General features: G+C 46.3%; 1 pseudogene; it reads right to left on the bottom strand.

Moving 5' to 3' along the window:
• Positions 1–24,338, bottom strand: part of LOC113877541 — a 55,816-nt pseudogene that overhangs the window by 2,929 nt on the left and 28,549 nt on the right.

Here is a 24,338-nt window from a genome sequence, read left to right as displayed (position 1 = left end):
GACGGCCCTCCTTCGGGAATGATGACTGAGGCAGCCCAAGTATGCTCCCAAGCAAGTAACACTTCTTCTCAACTCTCCTCTGAGGAAGCCCCTCACATCTCAGTGTTCTCTGAGTACAGCCATGACTATAAGAAGCCTGAACACAAAAGGAGCTTCCGAGGGACCTGACTCACCAAGCATGCATAGTCGCTCAGTCACGTCCAACTCTTTGAGATCCTTTGGACTGTAGCCTGCCAGGCTCCTCTGTCCATGGGATTTTTCAGGCAAAGATACTGGAGTGGGTTGCCATTTCCTCCTCCAGGGGCTCTCCCCAAGCAAGGGAAGGAACTCGTGTCTTTTGTGTCTCGCACATTGCAGGCGTAACCTTTATTTGCTGAGCTATCAGGCAGAGGGCACAATAAATGTTTGTTTTGCCTTTTTCCAGTTAGCGCTCACCCATGTTCCCAAATCAAGTCCGTCCAATCTGAGTTTCTCCAGGGAGTGAGGGTCTGACTTCCACCACCTGGCCTGAACTCAGCACCTGTATGTTTTGCAGCTTCCTGGGGTCATTCAGGCTCCCTAGCTAACACACGGAAGCCAGACGGCATGCCTCACCCCCACGTCATCCCCACAGAGCTAGGTGCTGGACCACACCCACGGGTGGCCCTTGATGGATACTCTACTTGTAGATCCTGTGTTTTGTTTCGGTTTTTATTTTTTGTGGCTTGGCTTGCAAGACCTCAGTTTCCCAGTCAGGGATGGAACCTGCGCCCTCTCCATTGGGAGCATAGGGTCTTAATCACTGGGCCATCAGGGAATTCCTGAGAACCTGTTTGCTTTCTCACTTAAGGGGGCGAGTTCTGGGTGCTGAACTCAACACTGGGGCACTCTGTAAGCACTCAACCAGCAGGCCCCATGGGAGCCAGCTTAAAGCTGAGCCTAACTGCTCCCTCTGGAAACACCAAAAGGAAAGGAAGCTCTTGGTGATCCTAGAACAAGAACAAGAATATCTAAGTTCCTTCTCCTCTTAAAATGAAGAGTGTTTCTGAAATATCTCTGGGGGTTTTCCCTTTGCAGTCCCCCAGCTTTATTGCTGTGTTCCTTTGAAAATTCCATCCCCGGGAAGGAGAGAACAACAGCTCCCATCAGAAAGGGGACCCTCGGAGGTAGAGATAGGCTCTATTAGACAGAGTGGGAGTAGAAAGCCATCCTGTGCTGGGAGGAAGGGTCAGCAGAGGAAGAGGGAGAGAGAGGGATGGAAGTTCAGAGTCAAGGTACGGATTCCCCTGCTGGGAGGGTTTCTGGGGAACTGGGTGCCTCACTTCCCTCTGAGTCCCATAGTCAGTGTGACTGTGTCACCTGGCAGGGGAAGCAGTGGCAGAGGAAGTCATCCAGAAACCAGATGCAGAGGTAGGACTGTGGGGGAGGGGCCTGGAGGGATCCAGAAGGTCCTGAGCCCCATGCAAAGTGATGAGAGGACCAGTGAGGGCAGAAGCCAGCTGAGATTGCACAGAGAGGCTTCCGAGATAGGCCACATGTCCAGAAGGGCTCCCGTGGGCACTGTGGACCTCAGGGTGCAGCCCATGAGAACCCCACCCAAACTAGGCACAGGTCCCAGGCCACCCAGCCACCCAGAGCTCAGCAGAGCTCCTTGTGAACACCTGAGGACCCCTCCCACCTCTGAGAATATGTACAAGTTCTTCTCTGTTCCCAGACGGCCCACCTTGGGAAGGAGGGAGATGGGAAACAGAGCTGAGATACTTGAGCGTGAGCTTCAGCAGCCCCCAAGCACTTGCTGCCCCCATTCTACCCCCACGCCTGTGAAGGGCTCCATCAACCCACCTGGCCAGCCTCTCAGGAAGCTGAGGCTGGGAGAGGCTCCTACTGCAGGACCGGGCCAGGACACAGGGAGCACAGCAACGTCGTGGGCCCCCAGCTGCTGCTGCCTGCCTGCCTCCTCCTCTCCTAGGGCTCTCTGTGGGCACCTCCTTCCTTGCCATCTAGGGACCTTTGACAAGTGGCCTCTACCTCTATAAGATTCAGTTTTATGTATATGATATGGGGATGATAAGGATTTAAACCAGCTGTCCCCAACCTTTGGTAGCAGGTTCTGGTATCATGGGAGACAATTTTTCTAAGCACGTGGGGATGGGAGTGATGGGTAGTGGCTGTAAATACAGATGAAATTTTTCTAACTCTTTTGCCACCCAACTCCTGCTGTGCAGCCTGGCTCCTAACAGGCCAGAGACCAATACCAGTTTGCGGGCTGGGGTTTGGGGAACCCTGGTTTAAGCAAGGCTGCCTAGGACAGTGCCTTCACAAAGGAAGCAAAAAGGCAGCCATTTGTGCCCCTGTGCCCCTGTGCTCCCCTGACTCAGGCACCCTTGACCCGCCCTGCCTTGCTCTCAGCAGGCAGACGCCTCCTCAGGAGGCCTTCCCTGCTGCCTGCAGACTCCTGACAATTCAAACACCTCCGTGGCGTCCACGGTGGGGCAGACACCATTCAAGTTCTCTTAATGGACTAAGTCACTTATCTTTCCCCCAGCCCTGGGCAGTGACTGGAGGATTATCCCCATTATACAGATACAGAAACTGAGGCCCAGAGAGGGAAAGTTATTTGCTTGAGGTCACCCAGTTATTAAGTGGCTGAACCCAGGGAGGACTTCTTCAAGGTAAGTACCCTTTGCTGCCATGATGAGTTGTTACTCTCCCAGAGGCTCTGGTTACCTCTCCCTTCATGCAAAGCAATAAAAAAAAAAAGAGCATCTCCTTCCTAGTTGTTATGTAGGTCCTTCTTGCTCGTCTGAGCACCTAGAACAGGAGAGGCACCTGGAGAGAGCTCAGCAAACATGTGTCACGTGCACAAACATGTGCTCCACACCCACTCCAACCCAGAGTGACACCTGGGAGACGGGGGTGGGGCAGAAGTTGTGTAAGGTTGCCATAGCTGGTGTATCTGTCCTTGCGTTTTCTTTAGGACGCCAACCTCCCCCACCCCCAGTTGCCAGCAGGAGCTGTTTCCTCAGAGCCCCAGAGATGCTTCCTGCCCGCTGAGGCTGCCCCCAGCCCCAGAACTCACTGGATTCACATAGGCAGCCTGGGTGTCAACGAAGGGCATCTCTCTACCACCTTTGTGCCCACTGCTGCTTTGCATGCTGAGTGATCAGGCCCTGCAAGGAGAGGACTTAACAAGATATAGAATCCAAAATAACTTACCTGTTATTCAATGGGGATGAGCCAAGAATAAGATAATGTGGGTTTAGAGAAGAGGAGAAAGGTAGGGAGGAGGACTGAGGGTGGAAGTGGGTACTCCTCACCCAGGACCTTTCTCTCTGCTCTCCTCCTGCTCTCTGATCCAAGACCAGATAGTTCATAGAGGTTCATGTATATTCAGAGATCCTCACCACACGCACACCACAGCGAGCTTCTAGAAGACACTGCCCCTGAGCATGTGGCTGTGTCATGAATGGCCAGACAACAAGCCCGAGTGATGGGACCTGCCTGTCTATGGGATGGCAGTGCTCCCGGGAAGGCCTGGTTATACCCATTTTGCAGACAGGGGAACTGAGGCTCAGAGACTCTATGGGTCATGCCCAAGGTCACACAGCTCATTAGTGGCAGCCTGGGCCATATGAGGCTACTTTGGTTCTTAAAGTGGTCTTCCTCCCCTTTAAAATTCTATTCCTCACATATAAACATTATCATGTAGAGAGAAGTGTCTTGCAAATAGAAAACCTCGTACTGGAGGTTCCCTTATCCTTGTGTACAATGATGCTCCGGGAGCTTCTGATCACTCCTCTCTATGAATTTCTCTCTTAAATCTGGGCTTTAGAATGGGGAGCAGAGAGGTCTCAGACATAATACAAAATTTCAAGTGACATGAAGGTGGGTGCAATGTGTTGAATAAACTGTTTTTAATGGGCACCAGCACCTTGTTAAAGGAAATGATTAACTGAAACAGAGACTCAGGATCAGCTGGGTAAGGATGCACGGTGGGCAGGAAAGGCATGATGACAATAGACCTACGTGGTGTCAAGTGGGTCCCATCGTGTGCTGGATCAGCTGGGTAAGGATGCACGGTGGGCAGGAAAGGCATGATGACAATAGACCTACGTGGTGTCAAGTGGGTCCCATCGTGTGCTAGAGACAGGGCCCTAGGGTCCAGCCTGGACAGGCAGCTGACATCCTGCAGGCACTGAGGGAGAGCAGGTGTCCCTGGGTCCGCATATGGGTCCGCACCTCTCTCCCTTCTTGCACTTACCTGGGTGCCCCAGAATTTGCAAAGACTGACTTCTTTGAGATGCTCCTATAGACTGAGCCCACTTGCTTCCTCTATCTACCCTCCATCCCCAGTAAATTCCTGGATCAACCAGAATTCAAATGGATTTAAGATGCAGAAGACACAGCTGAAGCAAAAAGGAGGAAAAGGACGCGTTCTTTGCAATCCTCTTTGACAACTGGCATACACAGCAACTGGAACTCATTCACTGCAGGTTGGAGTGTAAAACAACAGTATTGAAAACATGTTGGTGGATCATAATAAAGTCAAACCTCTACCTCTCCTGTGTCCTGGCTCTTCTGCTCCTAGATATTTACCCAAGAGAGATGAGAACATACGCATATGCGCATAACAGCTTCACTCATCATAACCCCGCACTGGAAGCACACGACTGTTTACAAGTCGGAGAAAGAAAAAATGAATGGTGATATACCTACAATGTACTAGCCTTCTGCAATAAAAAGGGACTGAAGATACAGGCAAGGTCATCAACGAACCTCACAGTTGAGCACATGAGCCAGACACAGCTGAGCACAGGCTGGGAGCATTTTGATTACATTAAATCCAACAACCAATCAGAAAAGTGGTTACTCGTTGTGGGAGCCAACTATGAGAGGCCTGAAAGAGTTATCTGGGTGCTGAAAATGTCTAGAGCTTGGTCCGGATGGTGGTGACACAGCTGTTTACAAAATAAAATCTCATCCAGAAGCCTAGCTCCAGGAATGTTAAGTGGTGAGGCTGTGACGGGAAATGCAGTGCACATGCCTGATCCTAAGGGCCTCGCATTAAGCTTCCCTTTGCTAAAGCATCCTTTTCAAACAGCTGGAGACAGCTTCAATTCAAGGTGCCAGGCCAGCCCAGCCCATGAAGTTCTGGTTTCCAGAAAACCTTGGGGAACCTACATAATCATGTGAGAGAACCTGAATGTCTCTTCCCGCCCCCTGGCTCCTGCCTAAGCACCCCCACCCTTCATTTCAGCTCAGTTCAGTTCAGTCACTCAGTCCGACTTTTTGCAACACCACGGACTACAGCTGGACAGGCTTCCCTGTCCATCACCAACTCCCAGAGCTTGCTCAAACTCTTGTCCATCGACTCAGTGATGCCATCCAACCATCTTATCCTCTGTCATCCCCTTCTTGTGCCTTCAATTTAGGACTGATTTCCTTTAGGATTGACTGGTTTGATCTCCTTGCAGTCCAAGGGACTCTCAAGAGTCTTCTCCAACACCACAGTTCAAAAGCATCAATTCTTCAGTGCTCAGCTTTCTTTGTAGTCCAATTCTCACATCCGTAAATAACCACTGGAAATACCATAGCTTTGACTATGCAGACCTTTGTCAGCAAAGTAATGTCTCTGCTTTTAAATATGCTGTCTAGATTTGTCCTAGCTTTTCTTCCAAGGAGCAAACGTCTTTTAATTTCATGGCTGCAGTCACCATCTGCAGTGATTTGGGAGCCCAAGAAAAGAAAATCTGTCAGTTTCCATCGTTTCCCCCTCTATTTGCCATGAAGTGATGGGACCAGATGCAATGATCTTCATTTTCTGAATGTTGAGATTTAAGCCAACTTTTTCACTCTCCTCTTTCACTTTCACCAAAAGGCTCTTTAGTTCCTCTTTGCTTTCTGCCTTAAGGGTGGTGTCATCTGCATGTTTGATGTTACTGATATTTGGTTATTATTTGGGGTTCAAGGAACCCCACCCTTGGATCCCAATGAAGGCAGAACTCCAGGTCTGTACTCTCTCCCTCTCCTCTCCACTGGCCATTGTCACTGTGTGGCCCTCAGGCCCTGAGAGTAATAATCCTTGCGCCCCCTGATGATCGTTGCTAATCTGTGTCTTGCAACTGTAAAAAGAACTCCAAGGTCCTGTCCAGCCGCAACTTTATCTGCAGCTGGGGAGATGCTTTTGGGTGCTCCCACCAGTGGTAACGGCCCCCATGAAGGTCCCAGGTATTCCTGAATGGTTAGCATCACTGTGCATAGGCTGAGACAGACATCAACAAACAGTATGAAGATTCCTCCAAAACTAAACATAGAATTCCCGTATGATGCAAAAACTCTACTTCTGGGTATATACCCTGAAAAACTGAAAGCAGGGGCTTGAAGAGATATGTGTACACCCGTGTTCATGGTATTATTCACAGCAACCAAGCAATAGAAGCAACCCAAGAGTCTATCATGGATGACTCAATAAGCAAAATGCAGTCTGTACATGCAATGAGATATCATTCAGCCGTGAAAAGGAAGGGAATTCTGGGAATTACTTGCTGGTCAAGTGGTTAGGGGAGAAGGTGATGGCACCCCACTCCAGTACTCTTGCCTGGAAAATCCCATGGATGGAGGAGCCTGGTAGGCTGCAGTCCATGGGGTCTCGAAGAATTGGATACAACTGAGCAACTTCACTTTCACTTTTCACTTTCATGCATTGGAGAAGGAAATGGCAACCCACTCCAGTGTTCTTGCCTGGAGACTCCCAGGGACGGGAGAGCCTGGTGGGCTGCCATCTGTGGGGTTGCCCAGAATTGGACACGACTGAAGTGACTTAGCAGCAGCAAGTGGTTAGGACTCTGTGCATTTACCGCCAAGGGTATGAGTTTAATCCTTGATTAGGAAACTGAGATTTCACACTCTGTGCAGCACAGCCAGAAAAAAATAAAAAAGGGGAAGGAAATTCTGAGACAACATGGATGTTGGGGAAGTAAGAAATTTTCCTGTACCTGACTAGGTTCTTCTGGCTGGTCTAAGAAATGAATTGATATGAGACATTAACAGGAGAAAAATCTAACAAGGGTTTAATAACACATATACAAGAGAGAGATACAGGAGAACTAACCCAACAAAATAGTCAAAGCCCTCACCTTAAATGCCACTTTCAGCTAAAGACACCAGAGACTGTTGAGGGCAATGTTTAGGGACTTCAATGAGGAGGAAGGCTATGCACAGAAAAACAAATGTTTGGTCAATAAGTGCTCGCTGGGCACAGAGTTGACACCAATCTCGAGGCCCATCCAGGTTCCCCCACCACACCTCGCCCAAGTTCTTCCATAGATACCACTGGTCATGGCTCTATTTCTGGAACAGACCCTTTGTCTACATTATTTCTGGCATTGAGTGGCAGGAGGAGAAGGGGACAACAGATGATGAGAGAGTTGGATGGCATCGCCAGCTCAATGGACATGAGTCTGAGCAAGCTCTGGGAGATGGTGAAGGACAGTGAAGCCTGGCATGCTGCATTCCTTGGGATCACAAAGAGTTGGACACAACTGAGTGGCTGAACAACAGCTGAAAAACTTTGGGTCTTCCATTTCTGAAAAGAATCAGCCTGGGGACTTCCCTGGTTTTCCCCTGGCTAAGGCTGTGTGTTCCTGCATTTCCACTGCAAGGTCACAAGTTTGATTCTTGGTCACGGGAACTAAGATTCTGCTTGCCCTGAGGCAAAAAAAAAAAAAAAAAATCAGTTTAAATGAATCCTCATGGCAAAGCAAAAGCACATATTTTGGGGTGACAAAATTGCTCCCCTACATCTCTCTAAAGGTTTTCCAAGTGGCTCAGTATAAAGAATCTGCCTGCCAAACGGGGGACTCAGGTTCCATCCTGGGTCAGGAAGATCACCTGAAGATCTGAATGCATTCCAATATTCTTGCCTGGGAATCCCAGGGACAAAGGAGCCTGGTGGGCTACAGTCCGTGGGGTCCCAAGAGTTGAACACCGCTTAGTGATTGAACAACAACAACACTCTCTAAGCCTCGGTATTTGCTTTTCTGTGAGAAGCAGCTAATCACGGGCCTTATTTTATATGACTGCTGGGAGCACTGAATGAGCTAAAGCTTCTAAGGCACTTAGCTGATGCCTGACACAAAGCAAGTACCCCATAGATTCCATCTGTACCCTCCAGTATCTGACCTGAGAGGCCCTGAGAGGTGTCTTTTCCTTGGATGGCAGGGGTAGGGGTAAGGAGTAGAAGAACTTGCAGCCCCAAGGGATGCAGCACCCTCGATGTCACAATCTGGTTACACTTCCTCCTTCGGGGAAGAATCTGTGTCATATTAGCTGATTAACCAGGCACGCAGCTGCTTCTGCTTTCAGGCTTTGATGACTCCCTTGGGACCAGTCAGCCTTACTTCCCAATTTCCTTTAAATGACTTATTATAGGCATTTTTTTTTTTTTAAGAAACCCTGCGTCATGACCATAAATGAAAAACATTACTACTTCCATAAATAAAACTACTGGGGGCCAAAATTTGTGACAGTGGTCACGTGAATTGGATGGATGGTGGGGCACCATATTCAAGCCAAAGCTGTTCACAAATACCCTAAACATCACAAAAATCTGGGAAAATACTATTTTTATTAATTAATATCTTGGCACCATAAGACTTTCTTTTTTTGGCCTCATACTCTGCTTCTTCATGTGATGAAGATTGGACATGTTCTCTACGGAGAAAGTAGAAAGATCATTCTATCTTTCCAATGACCTGCTTTTCTCCACTGCACATATACTTTGGGTCCCAGGCAACATGGGACATATCCCTTCATGATGCCCCTCAGGCCCTGCATCTTTGTACTGGACCCAGGTGAGTTGAGAGTCCCTTGGACTGCAAGGAGAAACCAGTCAATCCTAAAGGATTTAGTCCTCAATATTCATTGGAAAGACTGATGCTGAAGCTGAAGTTCCAATACTTTGGCCACCTGATGGAAAGAGCCAACTCATTGGAAAAGACCCTGATGCTAGGAAAGATTGAAGGCAGAAGGGGACACCAGAGGAAAAGATGGTTGGATGGCATCACCAACTTGATGGACATGAGTTTGAGCAAGCTCTGTGAGTTGGTGATGGACAGGGAAGCCTAGGGTGCTGCAGTCCATGGGGTCGCAAAGAGTCGGACACAGCTGAGTGACTGAACTGACTGAACTCAACAGGTGAGTTGGCATAATGGGCAGGAGTATTCTGGAAGCCACTCCTAAGCTGGGGAAAGTGGACTGTTCATGGAATAATTATACTTGCACCTCTGTAGACCTTAGATTCTAGTGCTCTTAATTGTCTTTGAGGTTTCGTCTTATATCTGTAAACTAGACTGGATCCTGAATTCTAGTTTCTTCAAACATCTGACTACGACTCAACAAAGTAATGTTCCCAATTGCCTTCTACCATCTGCTTGGAATCACCAAGAGCAAACACTGCCCTTTAATCTCCTTGGAAGGAACTGGACCAGGTCCTCTCAGCTGCCCAGATGGCAGTCAAACTCTTGAACCTTGGATACATATCTCACAAGTGAAGATGACCCCACCTGCCACCTGTTCCTGACAAGTGCTGGAGACCTCCGAATCAAACAGATAAGGAAGAACAGTAGCTGACATTCAGGTAGCCTGCCTTTGGTGGGGATAATGGATTAAGACTTCATATTTTAAATAAACATGAAACCCTTTCTCCTTCTCCTTTCCTTTCCTCTTCTAAGGAGTAAGCGTCTTTTAATTTCATGGTTGCAGTCACCATCTGCAGTGATTTTGGAGCCCAAGAAAATAAAATCTGTCACTGTTTCCATTGTTTCCCAATCTATTTGCCGTGAAGTGATGGGACCAGATGCCGTGATCTTAGTTTTCTGAATGTTGAGCTTTAAGCCAACTTTTTCACTCTCCTCTTTCGCCTTCATCAAGAGGCTCTTTAGTTCTTCTTCACTTTCTGCCATAAGGGTGGTGTCATCTGCCTATCTGAGGTTATTGATATTTCTCCCAGCAATCTTGACTCCAGCTTGTGCTTCTTCCAGCCCAGCGTTTCTCATGATGTACTCTGCATAGAAGTTAAATAAGCAGGGTGACAATATATAGCCTTAACGTACTCCTTTTCCTATTTGGAACCAGTCTGTTGTTCCATGTCCAGTTCTAACTGTTGATTCTTGAACTGCATACAGATTTCTCAAGAGGCAGGTCAGGTGGTCTGGTAGTCCCATCTCTTTCAGAATTTTCCACAGTTTGTTGTGGTCCACACAGTCAAAGGCTTTGGCATAGTCAATAAAGCAGAAATAGATGTTTTCTGGAACTCTCTTGCTTTTTCGATGATCCAGCAGATGTTGGCAATTTGATCTCTGGTTCCTCTGCCTTTTCTAAAATCAGCTTGAACATCAGGAAGTTCATGGTTCACGTATTGCTGAAGCCTGGCTTGGAGAATTTTGAGCATTACTTTACTAGCATGTGAGATGAGTGCAATTATGTGGTAGTTTGAGCATTCTTTGGCATTGCCTTTCTTTGGGATTGGAATGAAAACTGGCCTTTTCCAGTCCTGTGTCCACTGCTGAGTTTTCCAGATTTTCTGGCATATTGAGTGCAGCACTTTCACAGCATCATCTTTCAGGATTTGAAATAGCTCAACTGGAATTCCATCACTTCCACTAGCTTTGTTCGTAGTGAGGCTTCTTAAGGCCCACTTGACTTCACATTCCAGGATGTCTGGCTCTAGGTGAGTGATCACACCATCGTGATTATCTGGGTCATGAAGATCTTTTTTGTACAGTTCTTCTGTGTATTCTTGCCACCTCTTCTTAATATCTTCTGCTTCGGTTAGGTCCATACAATTTCTGTCCTTTATTGAGCCCACCTTTTCATGAAATATTCCCTTGGTATCTCTAATTTTCTTGAAGAGATCTCTAGTCTTTCCCATTCTGTTGTTTTCCTCTCTTTCTTTGCACTGATCACTGAGGAAGGCTTTCTTATCTCTCCTTGCTGTTCTTTGGAACTCTGCATTCATATGGGTATAGCTTTCCTTTTCCCTTTTGTTTTTCACTTCTCTTCTTTTCACAGTAAGTCCTCCTCAGACGACTATTTTGCTTTTTTGCATTTCTTTTCCATGGGGATGGTCTTGATCCCTGTCACCTGTACAATGTCACAAACCTCTGTCCATAGTTCATCAGGCACTCTGTCTATCAGATCTAGTCCCTTAAATCTATTTCTCACTTTCACTGTATAATCATAAGGGATTTGATTTAGCAGTACATGCATGGGATCTTTTGAAGGAGGTCACCATTATCTTCATTACCTCCACCATAATTAGGCCCCAGGTAAATAGCAGGGAGGAACACAGCCCTCTCAACAACAGAAAATTGGATTAAAGCTTTACTGAGCATGGCCCCACCCATTAGAACAAAACCCATTTTCTCCCTCAGTCAGTCTCTCCCATCAGGAAGCTTCCATAAGCCTCTTATCCTTCTCCATCAGAGGGCAGACAGACTGAAAACCACAATCACAGAAAACTAACTAATCTAATCACATGGACCACAGCCTTGTCTAACTCAATGAAACTATGAGCCATGTGTTTAGGGCCACCCAAGACGGACAGGTCATGGTGGAGAGGTCTGACAGAATGTGGTCCACTGGAGAAGGGAATGGCAAACCACTTCAGTATTCTTGCCTTGAGAACCCCATGAACAGTATGAAAAGACAAAAGATAGGATACTGAAAGAGGAACTCCCCAGGTTGGTAGGTGCCCAATATGCTACTGGAGATCAGTGGAGAAATAACTCCAGAAAGAATGAAGAGATGGAGTCAAAGCAAAAACAACACCCAGTTGTGGATGTGACTGGTGATGGAAGCAAGGTCTGATGCTGTAAACAGCAATATTGCATAGGAACCTGGAACGTTAGGTCCATGAATCGAGGCAAATTGGAAGTGGTCAAACAGGAGATGGCAAGAGTGAACATTGACATTTTAGGAATCAGCAAACTAAAATGGACTGGAATGGGTGAATTTAACTCAGATGACCATTATATCTACTACTGTGGGCAAGAATCCCTCAGAAGAAGTGGAGTAGCCATCACGGTCAACAAAAGAGTCCGAAATGCAGTACTTAGATGCAATCTCACAAACGGCAGAAGGCTCTCTGTTCATTTCCGAGGCAATCCATTCAATGTCATGGTAATCCAAGTCTATTCCCCAACCAGTAATGCTGAAGAAATTGAAGTTGAACAGTTCTATGAAGACCTACAAGACCTTTTAGAACTAACACCCAAAAAAGATGTCCTTTTCATTATAGGGGACTAGAATGCAAAAGTAGAAAGTCAAGAAACACCTGGAGTAACAGGCAAATTTGGCCTTGGAGTACAGAATGAAGCAGGGCAAAGGCTAACAGAGTTTTGCCAAGAGAACGCACTGGTCATAGCAAACACCCTTTTCCAGCAACAGAAGAGAAGACTCTACACATAGACATCACCAGATGGTCAATACCAAAATCAGATTGGTTATATTCTTTGCAGCCAAAGATGGAGAAGCTCTATACAGTCAGCAAAAACAAGACCGGGAGCTGACTATGGCTCAGATCATGAACTCCTTATTGCCAAATTCAGACTTAAATTGAAGAAAGTAGGGAAAACCACTAGACCATTCAGGTATGACCTAAATCAAATCCCTTACGAAGTGGAGAATAGTGAAAGGGAAAACCACAGGCTCAAAATGGTGTCACTTTTGCTAAAGCCCATGACAGCAAACCTTATACTGACCTAACAGTAGCTTTGATCTTCCCCAGGAGTGTAGGCTTAATCAGCCAGTCTGGAAATTCTGATAAACACCCTGGAGGAAATCTGTAGCCTGGGCCCTCTCCATACTCAGGAGGAAGAAGCAATCTGCCTGACCTGTTGTTTTTTTTTTTGTTCTTCCTCTATATGGTGGTGAAATGCACATTACATAAAACTGACCATCTAAGTAGTTTTAACTGTGCAGTTTAATGGTATAGAGTCAACTCCCATACTTATGGAACCAACACCACCACCAGGCAGCTCCAGAACTCTTTCATCTTGCAAACAGCCCCTGACCTCCTGACATTTTTGAATTGTAGATATTCAAAAATTTGAAAACACTGAGAGGGTCAGATAGACTCAGGTGGGACCCAGACAGGCTATTCTGTGCCTCCTAACATGTATCGCCTCACTGAACTCACACCAAGACCCATGAGACAGCAGAGACCGTGCTCCTTCTACAGATAAGAAAACTGAGGCTGGGAGAGGTGAAGTCACTTGTCTCAGATCCCCCAGCCAGTGAGAATGGCAGAGCTGGGGATATGAGCAGGATTCAGTTTGATTCCCAAGCCCGGGTTCTTTCTACAACCACATGGCCTCCTAAGCAGAGTGGGGATAGAGAGAAACAGAGATGAGTGGCCAAGGAGTCCAGGAGACTGAGTGGGTGTCCCAGATAGAGACAGCGACACAAAGACAGGACCAGAGAGCTAGAGGCGTATCCCCAGAGTCACCTGGATAGGACACTGGTTGACATCTGTGGGTTCATGCAGCAGACCCTGGGCACAAAGAATGGGACCCCAAACCCAGCCCCAGGGACAGGTATTGGGTGGGCAGACTGACCTGGAAACTTCTGCAGGCACGGCGCCCATATGTAGATGGTGTTGACTTCACTGAAGGGCACGCGGTGAAGAGGTCCCCGTACACCATTACCTATCGAGATGTGAGCACATGCCAGGAAGGGTCCCCAGCCAGGTGGGAGGACACCTGAGCCTCTGGGACGCCTGCTACTAGAACTTTAAACCTGAGTCTAGTTTTCATGTTTATTCCCTGTAGGTCCAGGCATCAGCCTTCAGAGCTGTGCCAGTTATAGGAACATGCTTGGGACCCAAAGGGCATCCAAACACAATCTCTACATGCATTTAGTTGTTGGCTTTTTAATTCTTCTGGTTGTTGGTTTATCACAGTAGGTTTATCTCTCTAGTCCTGGCTCACCTGGGTTTGACAAATGTTGCTGGGGAGCAGAGGAGAGGTGAGATCACATTGCATGATGAGAGGGTGGGGACATTCGTGTTCACACAAAGAAGCACAGACACAAATGGACTCACACCCCACCCCCCAAGCCCAGAGACAGTGCTCTGCTTGCAAAAGCAATGTGAAATGTCCTGTAAAGCTCAGCCGTGAATAACACCTGGATAAAGGCAGCAACAGGTGACAGAAAAAGTAATGTTCCCAGGGACCTGGAGGGGAAGAAGGGCTACACAGAGGAATGGAAATAACTTGAACACCCAGGAGGCCAAAAAGCACCAGGGTGACTTATCTAGTGCTTATGTCTGGGGTAAAAGTAATAGGTGTGCCTGTAGATGCAGGTGAAGGTGTGTCAGGAGACTGCAGTCTTATAAGGAAATAGTTCTCTGTACAAAGATGTTGCTCACGTGACTAGTTAAAGGCTGCTCACCGGGTCTGATTGCATGGGACAGGCAGTTGAAGTGAAGAGAGGAGAGTTCCAACTCACCTTCAACTCCGAGCTCTCTACCTGGAAGCAGAGCTCAAACTTACTCCCTCCTCTGGAAGGGCATCTCACAAATCTTCTCCTCAGTACCCCATTTTCCTTCTTGCCTTGTGTTGCAGATCACATAGTCACTGCTGTCATCTTCAAACTGAGCGCAGAAGTAGAAGGCAATGTCATTGTCCCCAGTTGGTTTTGAGGTCCACAGCAAACCTGGGGGAGAGGGAAATCAGACAGCACATCACCCAAGAGTGGCACTTCATAGACATTCTACCTGTAGATCCTGTTTTTTGTTTCTGTGTTTTTGTAGATTGACTTGCAAGGTTTTAGTTTCCCTACCAGGGATCAAACCCTTGTACTCTGCAGTACAAGCATGGAATCCTGACCACTGGGCTTCAGGGAAGCTTCCAGAGCCCTTTGCTTTCTCACCTAAGGGGAAGAGGCTTCCCTCATAGCTCAGCTGGTAAAGAATCTGCCTGCAATGCAGGAGACCTGGGTTGGGAAGATGCCCTGGAGAAGGGAAAGGCTACCCACTCCAGTATTCTGACCTGGAGAATTCCATGGACTATACAGTCCATGGGGTCACAAAGAGTTGGACACAACAGAGAGACTTTCACTTTCACTTTTTCACTAAGGGCGTGATTTATGGATGCATCCTGAACACCAGGGTGCTGTGTGAGCTCTCGGCCATCAGGGCCCTTGGAAACTGGTGTAAATTTGAGCCTAACTGCTCCCTCTGGGAATACAGAAATGAAAGGAAACTCCAAGTGACTCTAGAGTGAGAAAATTTAAGTCCCTGTTACTCTTAAAGTTGGAGAATAGTGTTTCGAAATCAGTTCAGTTGCTCAGTCGTGTCTGACTCTTTGTGACCCCATGGACTGCAGCACGCCAGGCCTCCCTGTCCATTACCAACTCCTGGAGTCCACCCAAAGCCATGTCCATTGAATCGGTGACGCCATCCAACCATCTCATCCTCTGTCTTCCCCTTCTCCTCCTGCCCTCCATCTTTCCCAGCCTCAGGGTCTTTTCAAATGAGTCAGCTCTTTGCATCAGGTGATTAAGTGTTGGTGTTTCAGCCTCAGCATCAGTCCTTCCAATGAACACCCAGGACTGATCTCCTTTAGGTTGGACTGGTTGGACCTCCTTGCAGTCCAAGGGACTGGACTCTCAAGAGTCTTTTCCAACACCACAGTTAAAAGCATCAATTCTTCGGTGCTCAGCTTTCTTCACAGTCCAACTCTCACATCCATACATGACCACTGGAAAAACCATAGCCTTGACTAGATGGACCTTTGTTTCTGAAATATCTGGGTGTAATTTTCCCTTTGCCACTCTCCAGTTTCATTGCTGTGTTCCTTTGAAAATTCCGCCCCAGGGAAGGAGAGAACAGCAGCTCCCATTGAAAGGGGGATCCTCGGAGGTAGAGATAGGCTCTATTAGACAGAGTGGGAGTAGAAAGCCATCCTGTGCTGGGAGGAAGGGTCAGCAGAGGGAGAGGGAGAGAGAGGGATGGAAGTTCAGAGTTGAGGTGCTGGATTCCCCTGCTGGGAGAGTTTCTGGGGAACTGGTGCCTCACTTCCCTCTGAGTCCCTGGGGGCACGCAGGGCTCTCAGAGTCCATGGTCAGTGTGGCTGTGTCACCTGGCAGGGGAGGCAGTGGCAGAGGAAGTCATCTAGAATGGACATGTGAAGGTCGGGTTATAGAGGGAGGGGCCTGGAAGGATCCAGAAGGTCCCAGACCCCATGCAAAGTGATGAGAGGACCAGCAGGGACGGAAGCCAGCTGGAGTTGGACAGAGAGGCTTCAGAGAGAGACCACGAGTCCAGAGGGGCCTCGGTGGACAGTGTGGACCTCAGGGTGCAGCCCATGTGGACCCCACCCATACGGGGCACAGGCCCCAGGTCTCCCCGCCACCCAGAGCTCAGCAGAGTTCAGCCAGGGCTGCGTGAACACCTGAGCACCCTCCTGACTCTGAGAATATGCACAGGCCCTCCTCTGTTCCCAGATAGGCCCCGTGGGAAGGCGGGGGATGGGAAACAGAGCTGAGATATTTATATTTCGAATTGATTTTAAGGTCTTTACAGCAAACAGCTTAAAACTGAAAGAGATTAAATTGCAACTTTGATGACAAGTTTATGTCCAGGACACCTCAAATGAGGTTTCTGAAGTAGATGAGGGTGGGTGTAGGAAATAGAACAAGTTGATGTTTCTGTAACTCTGGGTCATCCTGTACAAAGTTCAGCCCCAGAACTCCGTCTCTGGGCTGGCCTGCTTCCCTCCCTAACCGTGAGCCTCCATCCCGCCCTGTCTCTGGAGAGTCTGGTTAATGGTACCCTGGATGCTATGGTGGGTGGCAAGGGTCTTGTTGGCAGGGCTGGGCCTGCCCATCTCCTGAGCCAGAACGCAGGTGCTCATAGGATGCTGGGTGGACCCTCCTGAGCTGACAGCATTGTGGTTCACTCAGGGTGAGGCTGAGAGACAACAATTTCCGGTGCATGTTTCCTCCTGAGGGAAGAACAGTCCCAGCGATGGGGACCCTGTGTCCGTCCTGGAGACCCCCTGCTATCCCTGTGAAGGACAGGGGCTGTGGGGAGAAGACGGTGGTCAGTGGGTGTTTTCCTGAAAATCTGCACTTGCATCTCAGGTTCAAAGGATTTGTTAACAAAATAAGCCACTCATTGAAAAGTGAAAGTGAAGTCGCTCAGTTGTGTCCGACTCTTTGCGACCCCATGGACTGTAGCCTACCAGGTTCCTCAGTCCATGGGATTTTCCAGGCAAGAATACTGGAGTGGGTTGCCATTTCCTTCTCCAGGGGATCTTCCCGACCCAGGGGTTGAACCCGGGTCTCCTGCATTGTAGGCAGACACTTTACCGTCTGAGCTACCAGGGAAGCCACTCATTATATACAATAAATAATACCAGTATTTATTAGAGAATTATCTAGCTTACTTTCAATATACTAACATTAAAGGCAAAGACGAAGATCATGGCATCCGGTCCCATCACTTCATGGGAAATAGATGGAGAAACAGTGGAAACAGTGTCAGACTTTATTTTTCTGGGCTCCAAAATCACTGCAGATGGTGACTGCAGCCATGAAATTAAAAGACGCTTACTCCTTGGAAGGACAGTTATGACCAACCTAGATAGCATATTCAAAAGCAGAGACATTACTTTGCCAACAAATGTTCGTCTAGTCAAGGCTATGGTTTTTCCTGTGGTCATGTATGGATGTGAGAGTTGGACTGTGAAGAAGGCGGAGCGCCGAAGAATTGATGCTTTTGAACTGTGGTGTTGGAGAAGACTCTTGAGAGTCCCTTGGACTGCAAGGAGATCCAACCAGTCCATTCTGAAGGAGATCAGCCCTGGGATTTCTTTGGAGGGAATGATGCTAAAGCTGAAACTCCAGTACTTTGGCCACCTTATACGAAGAGTTGACTCATTGGAAAAGACTCTGATGCTGGGAGGGATTGGGGGCAGGAGGAGAAGGGGACGACAGAGGATGAGATGGCTGGATGGCATCACTGACTCGACGGACGTGAGTCTCAGTGAACTCCGGGAGTTGGTGTTGGACAGGGAGGCCTGGCGTGCTGCGATTCATGGGGTCGCAAAGAGTCGGACACAACTGAGCGACTGATCTGATCTGATCTGATCTGAAAGGCAAAGAGAAACAGAAACAGCGGAAGATACATCGCCCAATTGGGTTTTGACATCCAGACTCAAACAGCGCTGGCAAGTCCTATGATACAGCATATCTGGAGTCCCAGTTGGGAAAGGGTCCCAGGCAGCATGTTTGCTCCATGGGTGAGAGTTCAAAGGTTGCAGTTTGGAGTTCTCACTTATAATCCCAGGACACAAACTGATACCATCATCCATCTGTGAGCAAATTGCAGCTCTGGTTTCATGTTAATACTGTTGCTTTATCTTATAAAACTTAGAATATTGTTAAGCCTGGGGCTTGGTTGACCTGGGCTCCTCCAAGGGCTCAACAGTTTCAAGATTTGTCCACTATCTTATCTATGATGCCACAGGTCTTGCATTCAGAGCAAACAGTCAGGGTACTCACAGTCAGAGCAGTGTCCAGGCAGCTCAGAAGCAAGGTCAGAGGCCTGTTCTGCTCTGTTTGAAGCCTGAACAAGACTACTTATATAATTTGCCTAAGAGTGGCCCTGCCTCCTTCTCTCCATCCCCTTCAGCCGCTGGCCTGGGTATTGGGTACCAGGCTAGGGGCCAAGTGCAGCTGTGAACAGAACAGAAGGAGGCTTGGCTCCACGGACCTTCCAGGCCTGGAGTGAGGAAGTTACACAGATATTCTGAGGTTGAGAGAAGGAGCCCCTCAGGCTCTGAGAGGATGTGACAGGGTCAGATTTGTGTAGGGAATAGGCTATGCACAGGCCTGTACTATAATTAACAGGGCTTCTTTGAAAAATAAGAATGACCTTCTCATCACCCCCAGGTGAAGGGCTGGGAGCAGTAAAAAGTACAGTGTGGAAAGACATCTTGAAAACAAGATGTTGAAGTACTGATGTGACTGATGGAAAACTGTTAGTGACTGTTCCCTTAACCAGAGCCTTGAGGGAGTTGCTGAGAAAGAGCGTCACTAGCCAAAGGGCTAAACAAAGTCATGAAAGGCCTGAAGGTTTGACATTGAGGACTGTGCATTGTATCAAATCCCCGATCTGAGATTGTGAAGAACAGATGTCTCTAGAGCACGAACAAGGAAGTAGATGTTAACAATAAAAGGCATGCTAGCATTAGGATCTGGGGCTTTTGCCTGCGAATGGCATCGGCCCCCTGACCCCCACCTTATTTCCGAGTCTTCTTTTTCCTTACTCTTCTGTGGCACCGCTCCCTCAGATCGGTTCATTGTTGGGCTGGTCCTGACATTTGGCAGCTGAACAGGGTCCTGAGGGCACAAGTAGATTTTGAGGCTCTTTTTGACAGTGCCAGAAGACGTGGGGAATTCCAGCCGGGAGATCAGAGGACAGTGGAAGCATTTGGTAAGTACACCCCCGTGGATTTGTCAATCAGGGACACGATGGGGCAATCACCTTCTAAACATGCTAACTATATTGTGCTTCTAAACACCTTTACTATGTAGCTCTGGAGTGAAAGTGAAAGAATAGAATTTTTTGGAAATTACTTCAGGCAATTCATAAGCACTGTTACTGGTTGGACCCAGAAAGAGGGACTTTGCGTCTTAATGAGTGGCAAGAAGTGATGCGTTGTTTGCGTACAGCCTGTCAGTCTGGGGAACCCATTCCTGTAAGTGTGTGGTCTCTGTGTAACCTTATTTATATTCCTTTGGCTCCTTTACGATCTGAACGGTCTGACTCTTCTGACTGAGAATCTGATACTCCTGCTCCTCCTGTATCTCAGGAGTCACCTGTCTGGCTGCCTCATATTTATGAATATCTGGATAAAGGGAAATATAATCCTTTGGAAGGGGAGAGAGGCTCAATTTTTGAGTCCTAAATCCCATGTTAAACTGGACACCATCCTGAAGCTTTCCCTTTATCGCCAGTCTCACAGCCTTCAGCTCCTTGGCCGGAGCCCCTATAGTTCAGGAACCTTCCCCACTAGACCCCAATACACCATGGGGAGATGGGGTATTTAGAGGCGTGGTCACAATACCAAAGACACCTGCACCTACTCTCTCACCTTTTCAGCAAGCTGTACAAGCAGCGAGGCGGGAAGGCGACCTTGATGCTTTGGTTTTGCCTGTTATCATGACTGAGGTGCCCCCTAATGCTCAACTTCCACAAGGCGGAGTACAATTTGAACATACTCCTCTCTTTCTTTCAAAACTATTAAGGAGATTAAACAGGCATGCACACAATATGGATCTACATTTCCTTACACCACAGGTCTTATTCAAGGGTTGGCTCAGTCTGGATGACTCATTCCATATGATTGGGAAATGATTGCTAGAACCTGCTTATCCACTTCAGAATTTTTACAATTCTGAACTTGGTGGCAAGATGAAGCCTCTCAACAGGCTCAAAGAAATGCAGCTGCTAATCCTCCTCTTAATATTACTGTGGAGCAATTAATGGGGTCAGGGGCGTATCAAGGGATTCAGAGACAATTACAATTCAATGATCAACTTATAAGTCAAATTAGATTTATTTATCTTAGGGCATGGGAAAAGGTTAGCCCTCGGAACAGTCTTCTTCTTTTGTTAATGTAAAACAATCTAATGGAGAAATTTATACTGATTTTATTGCCCGATTAAAACAAAATCTGGTGAGAACTATTGCTCAAACTGAATTAAGGGATATGTTATTACCGATGCTTGCCTATGATAATGCAAATTCAGAATGTCAAAAGGTTTTACATCCTCTCAAAGCACGAGGAAAGCTTTTAGAAGATTATATTAAGGTTTGTCATGATATTGGATCAGAACCCTATAAGATGCAATTGTTGGCTCAAGCCATTACGGGCTTGAAACAACAAACGAATCAGCAAGTTAAATGTTTTAGTTGTGGTAAGAGAGGACATGTGCAGAAAAATTGCAAGACTAATAAAAACACACCTAATAAGCCTACTCCCTTGGAAGGAAAGTTATGACCAACCTAGACAGCATATTCGGAGAAGACAATGGCACCCCACTCCAGTACTCTTGCCTGGAAAATCCCATGGATGGAAGAGCCTGGTGGGCTGCAGTCCATGGAGTCGCTAAGAGTCAGATACGACTGAAGCGACTTAGCAGCAATAGCAGTTTAACAAGTAAGGAGTTCTAGTCCTATTGGGGATTATAGATGAAGATTATGAGGGCGAAATTTCTATTATGATGAAAACAGAGTATCCTTATCAAATAAAAGGAGATTGTATTGCTCAATTGTTATTATTACCTTATATCACTACTAGTAAATCTCATATTAATAGAACTGGAGGATTTGGAAGTACAGGAAAACAGGTATATTGGCAAACTTTTGTATCTGATTCTAGACCTACATTATCTGTATATATTAATAACAAGCAATTTTCAGGACTAATATCTAAAAAGCATTGGCCAATTTCTTGACCTTTAACAGATGTTCCTATTATGTTAACTGGAATTGGAACTATGCAAAATATTCAAAAAAGTACTAATATTTTGACCTTTTCAGGTTCCAAAAAACAACCTGCAACTTTACAATTTTTAATTGCAGATATCCCTACTAATTTATGGGGACGAGATCTACTGATGCAGTGGGGAGCTTATGTAATAATTCCTACATATCCTGTCAAGCTAAACAAATTATCACAAATATGGGATACAATCCTGTTCAAAATACACAGGTTTTAGTGGAGGCCACTGCCAAACAACAAAAAACAGCACTTAAATTGACATGGAAATCTGATGAGCCTGTTTGGACAGAGCAGTGGCCCTTATCACATGAAAAGTTACAGGCTCTTGAACAGCTGCTAAGTCGCTTCAGTTGTGTCCAACTCTGTGCGACCCCATAGACGGCAGCCCACCAGGCTCCCCTATCCCTGGGATTCTCCAGGCAAGAACACTGGAGTAGGTTGCCATTTCCTTCTCCAATCTTGAACAGCTAGTAGAAGAACAATTATCTCTTAATCCTATTGCCTCAACTACTAGTCCTTGGTATTCTCCTGTCTCTGTTATTAAGAAGAAATCTGGGAAATGGAGAATGTTAACTGATTTAAGAAAAATTAATGCTGTAATCATACCTATGGGTGCTTTACAACCAGGCATTCCATCACCTTCTATGATACCACAAAATTGGAAAATAAAAATCATTAATTTTAAAGATTGTTTTTATACTATTCCTCTATAAGAATCGGATGCTCTCCATTTTGCTTTTACTGTACCATCAAGTAATAATAAAAAAAGCAATGTCTCGATATTATTGGAAGGTACTGCCACAAGGAATGCTTAGTAGTCCTCAGTTCAGTTCAGTTCAGTTCAGTTGCTCAATCATGTCTGACTCTTGGCGATCCCATGAATTGCAGCACGCCAGGCCTCCCTGTGCATCACCAACTCCCAGAGTTCACCCAGACTCACGTCCATCGAGTCAGTGATGACATCCAGCCATCTCATCCTCTGTCGTCCCCTTCTCCTCCTGCCCCCAATCCCTCCCAGCATCAGAGTCTTTTCCAATGAGTCAACTCTTTGCATGAGGTGGCCAAAGTACTGGAGTTTCAGCTTTAGCATCATTCCTTCCAAAGAAATCCCAGGGCTGATCTCCTTCAGAATGGACTGGTTGGATCTCCTTGCAGTCCAAGGGACTCTCAAAAGTCTTCTCCAACACCACAGTTCAAAAACATCAATTCTTCGACACTCAGCTTTCTTCACAGTCCATTTCTTACATCCATACATGACCACTGGAAAAACCATAGCCTTGACTAGACGGACCTTTGTTGGCAAAGTAATGTCTCTGCTTTTCAGTATGCTATCTAGGTTGGTCATAACTTTTCTTCCAAGGAGTAAGTGTCTTTTAACTTCATGGCTGCTGTCTAATAGTCCTACATTATGTCAATTATATGTCTCCCATCCACTTGAATTTATTAGAAAGCAATTCCCTCATGCTTATATTATCCATTGTATGGATGACATACTTTTAGCTTCTCCTTCTGCCAAGGAACTTCAACATATTTTCTTAAATACAGAGATTAAATTAAAAGAATATAGGTTACATATTGCTGTTGATAAATTACCAGAGCAGGAACCATATACCTATTTAGGATATATATTGCAAAAAAATATTATTAAACCAAAAAAAATACAAATTCAAACTGATTCCTTAAAAACTTTAAATGATTCTCAGAAATTATTAGGAGATATAAATTGGTTGTGACCATCTTTAGGGATTCTTAATCATTCCTTGACACGGCTATTTCAAATCCTACAAGGAGACTCTGATTTAAATACCCCCGGGGTACTAACCAGAGAAGGCAATGGCACCCCACTCCAGTACTCTTCCCTGGAAAATCCCATGGACGGAGGAGCCTGGTAGGATGCAGTCCATGGGGTCGCTAAGAGTTGGGCACGACAGAGAGACTTCACTTCCACTTTTCACTTTCACACGTTGGAGAAGGAAATGGCAACCCACTCCAGTGTTCTTGCCTGGAGAATCCCAGGGACGGGGGAGCCTGGTGGGCTGCCGTCTATGGGGTTGCACAGAGTTGGACACAACTGAAGCGACTTAGCAGCAGCAGCAGCAGCAGGGGTACTAACAGAACAGGCTAAAGAGGAATTGGATCTTGTAAATCAATCTATACAGAAAAGACAAATTAAATAAGTAGATTTGACTGTACCAATTTCTTCACTTATTCTTCCTACTTTAGATTCCCCTACAGGAATATTATGGCAACTGCAGGGTTGAATGGGGATTTTTATCCCACACTCCTAAGAAAATAATGACTTCTTACATAATGCTTATTTTCTTTCTTGTTTCAAAAATGAGATCCAGATGTATACAACGTTCTGGTTATGATCCATATGAAATTTTTCTTCCTTTCATTAATGATCAAACCCGTAGATTACTTGTTACCAGAATGGATCGGCAAATTGCCATTGCTGATTTCGTAGGTAAGGTTCATAACCATTTTCCAAAATCACCTTTGATTACTATTGCTGCTAAACACAAATGGAAAATTCCTATTATTACTAAAAAAATTCCTCTTGCTAACTCCCCTGTGTATTTTACTGACGCAAATAAAACTCTCAAAGCCAGTTATACTGGACCCACAGCAAAGATCTGGCAATCTACCCTAGCCTCTGTTCAACAGGAGCTATTGCTACCTTATTACAGGGTATTTCTGTAGGATTAAATATTGTATCAGATTCTCAATATGCTGTACGGATAACACAAATTATTGAAACCATATCTCTACCAAGGTCTTCTT

Source organism: Bos indicus x Bos taurus, chromosome 19, assembly GCF_003369695.1.
Source record: "Bos indicus x Bos taurus breed Angus x Brahman F1 hybrid chromosome 19, Bos_hybrid_MaternalHap_v2.0, whole genome shotgun sequence".
In the NCBI taxonomy this organism is placed as follows: Eukaryota; Metazoa; Chordata; class Mammalia; order Artiodactyla; family Bovidae; genus Bos; species Bos indicus x Bos taurus.
Note: the sequence above shows the minus strand (reverse complement) of the source record. Positions and strands in the feature narration are given on the sequence as shown.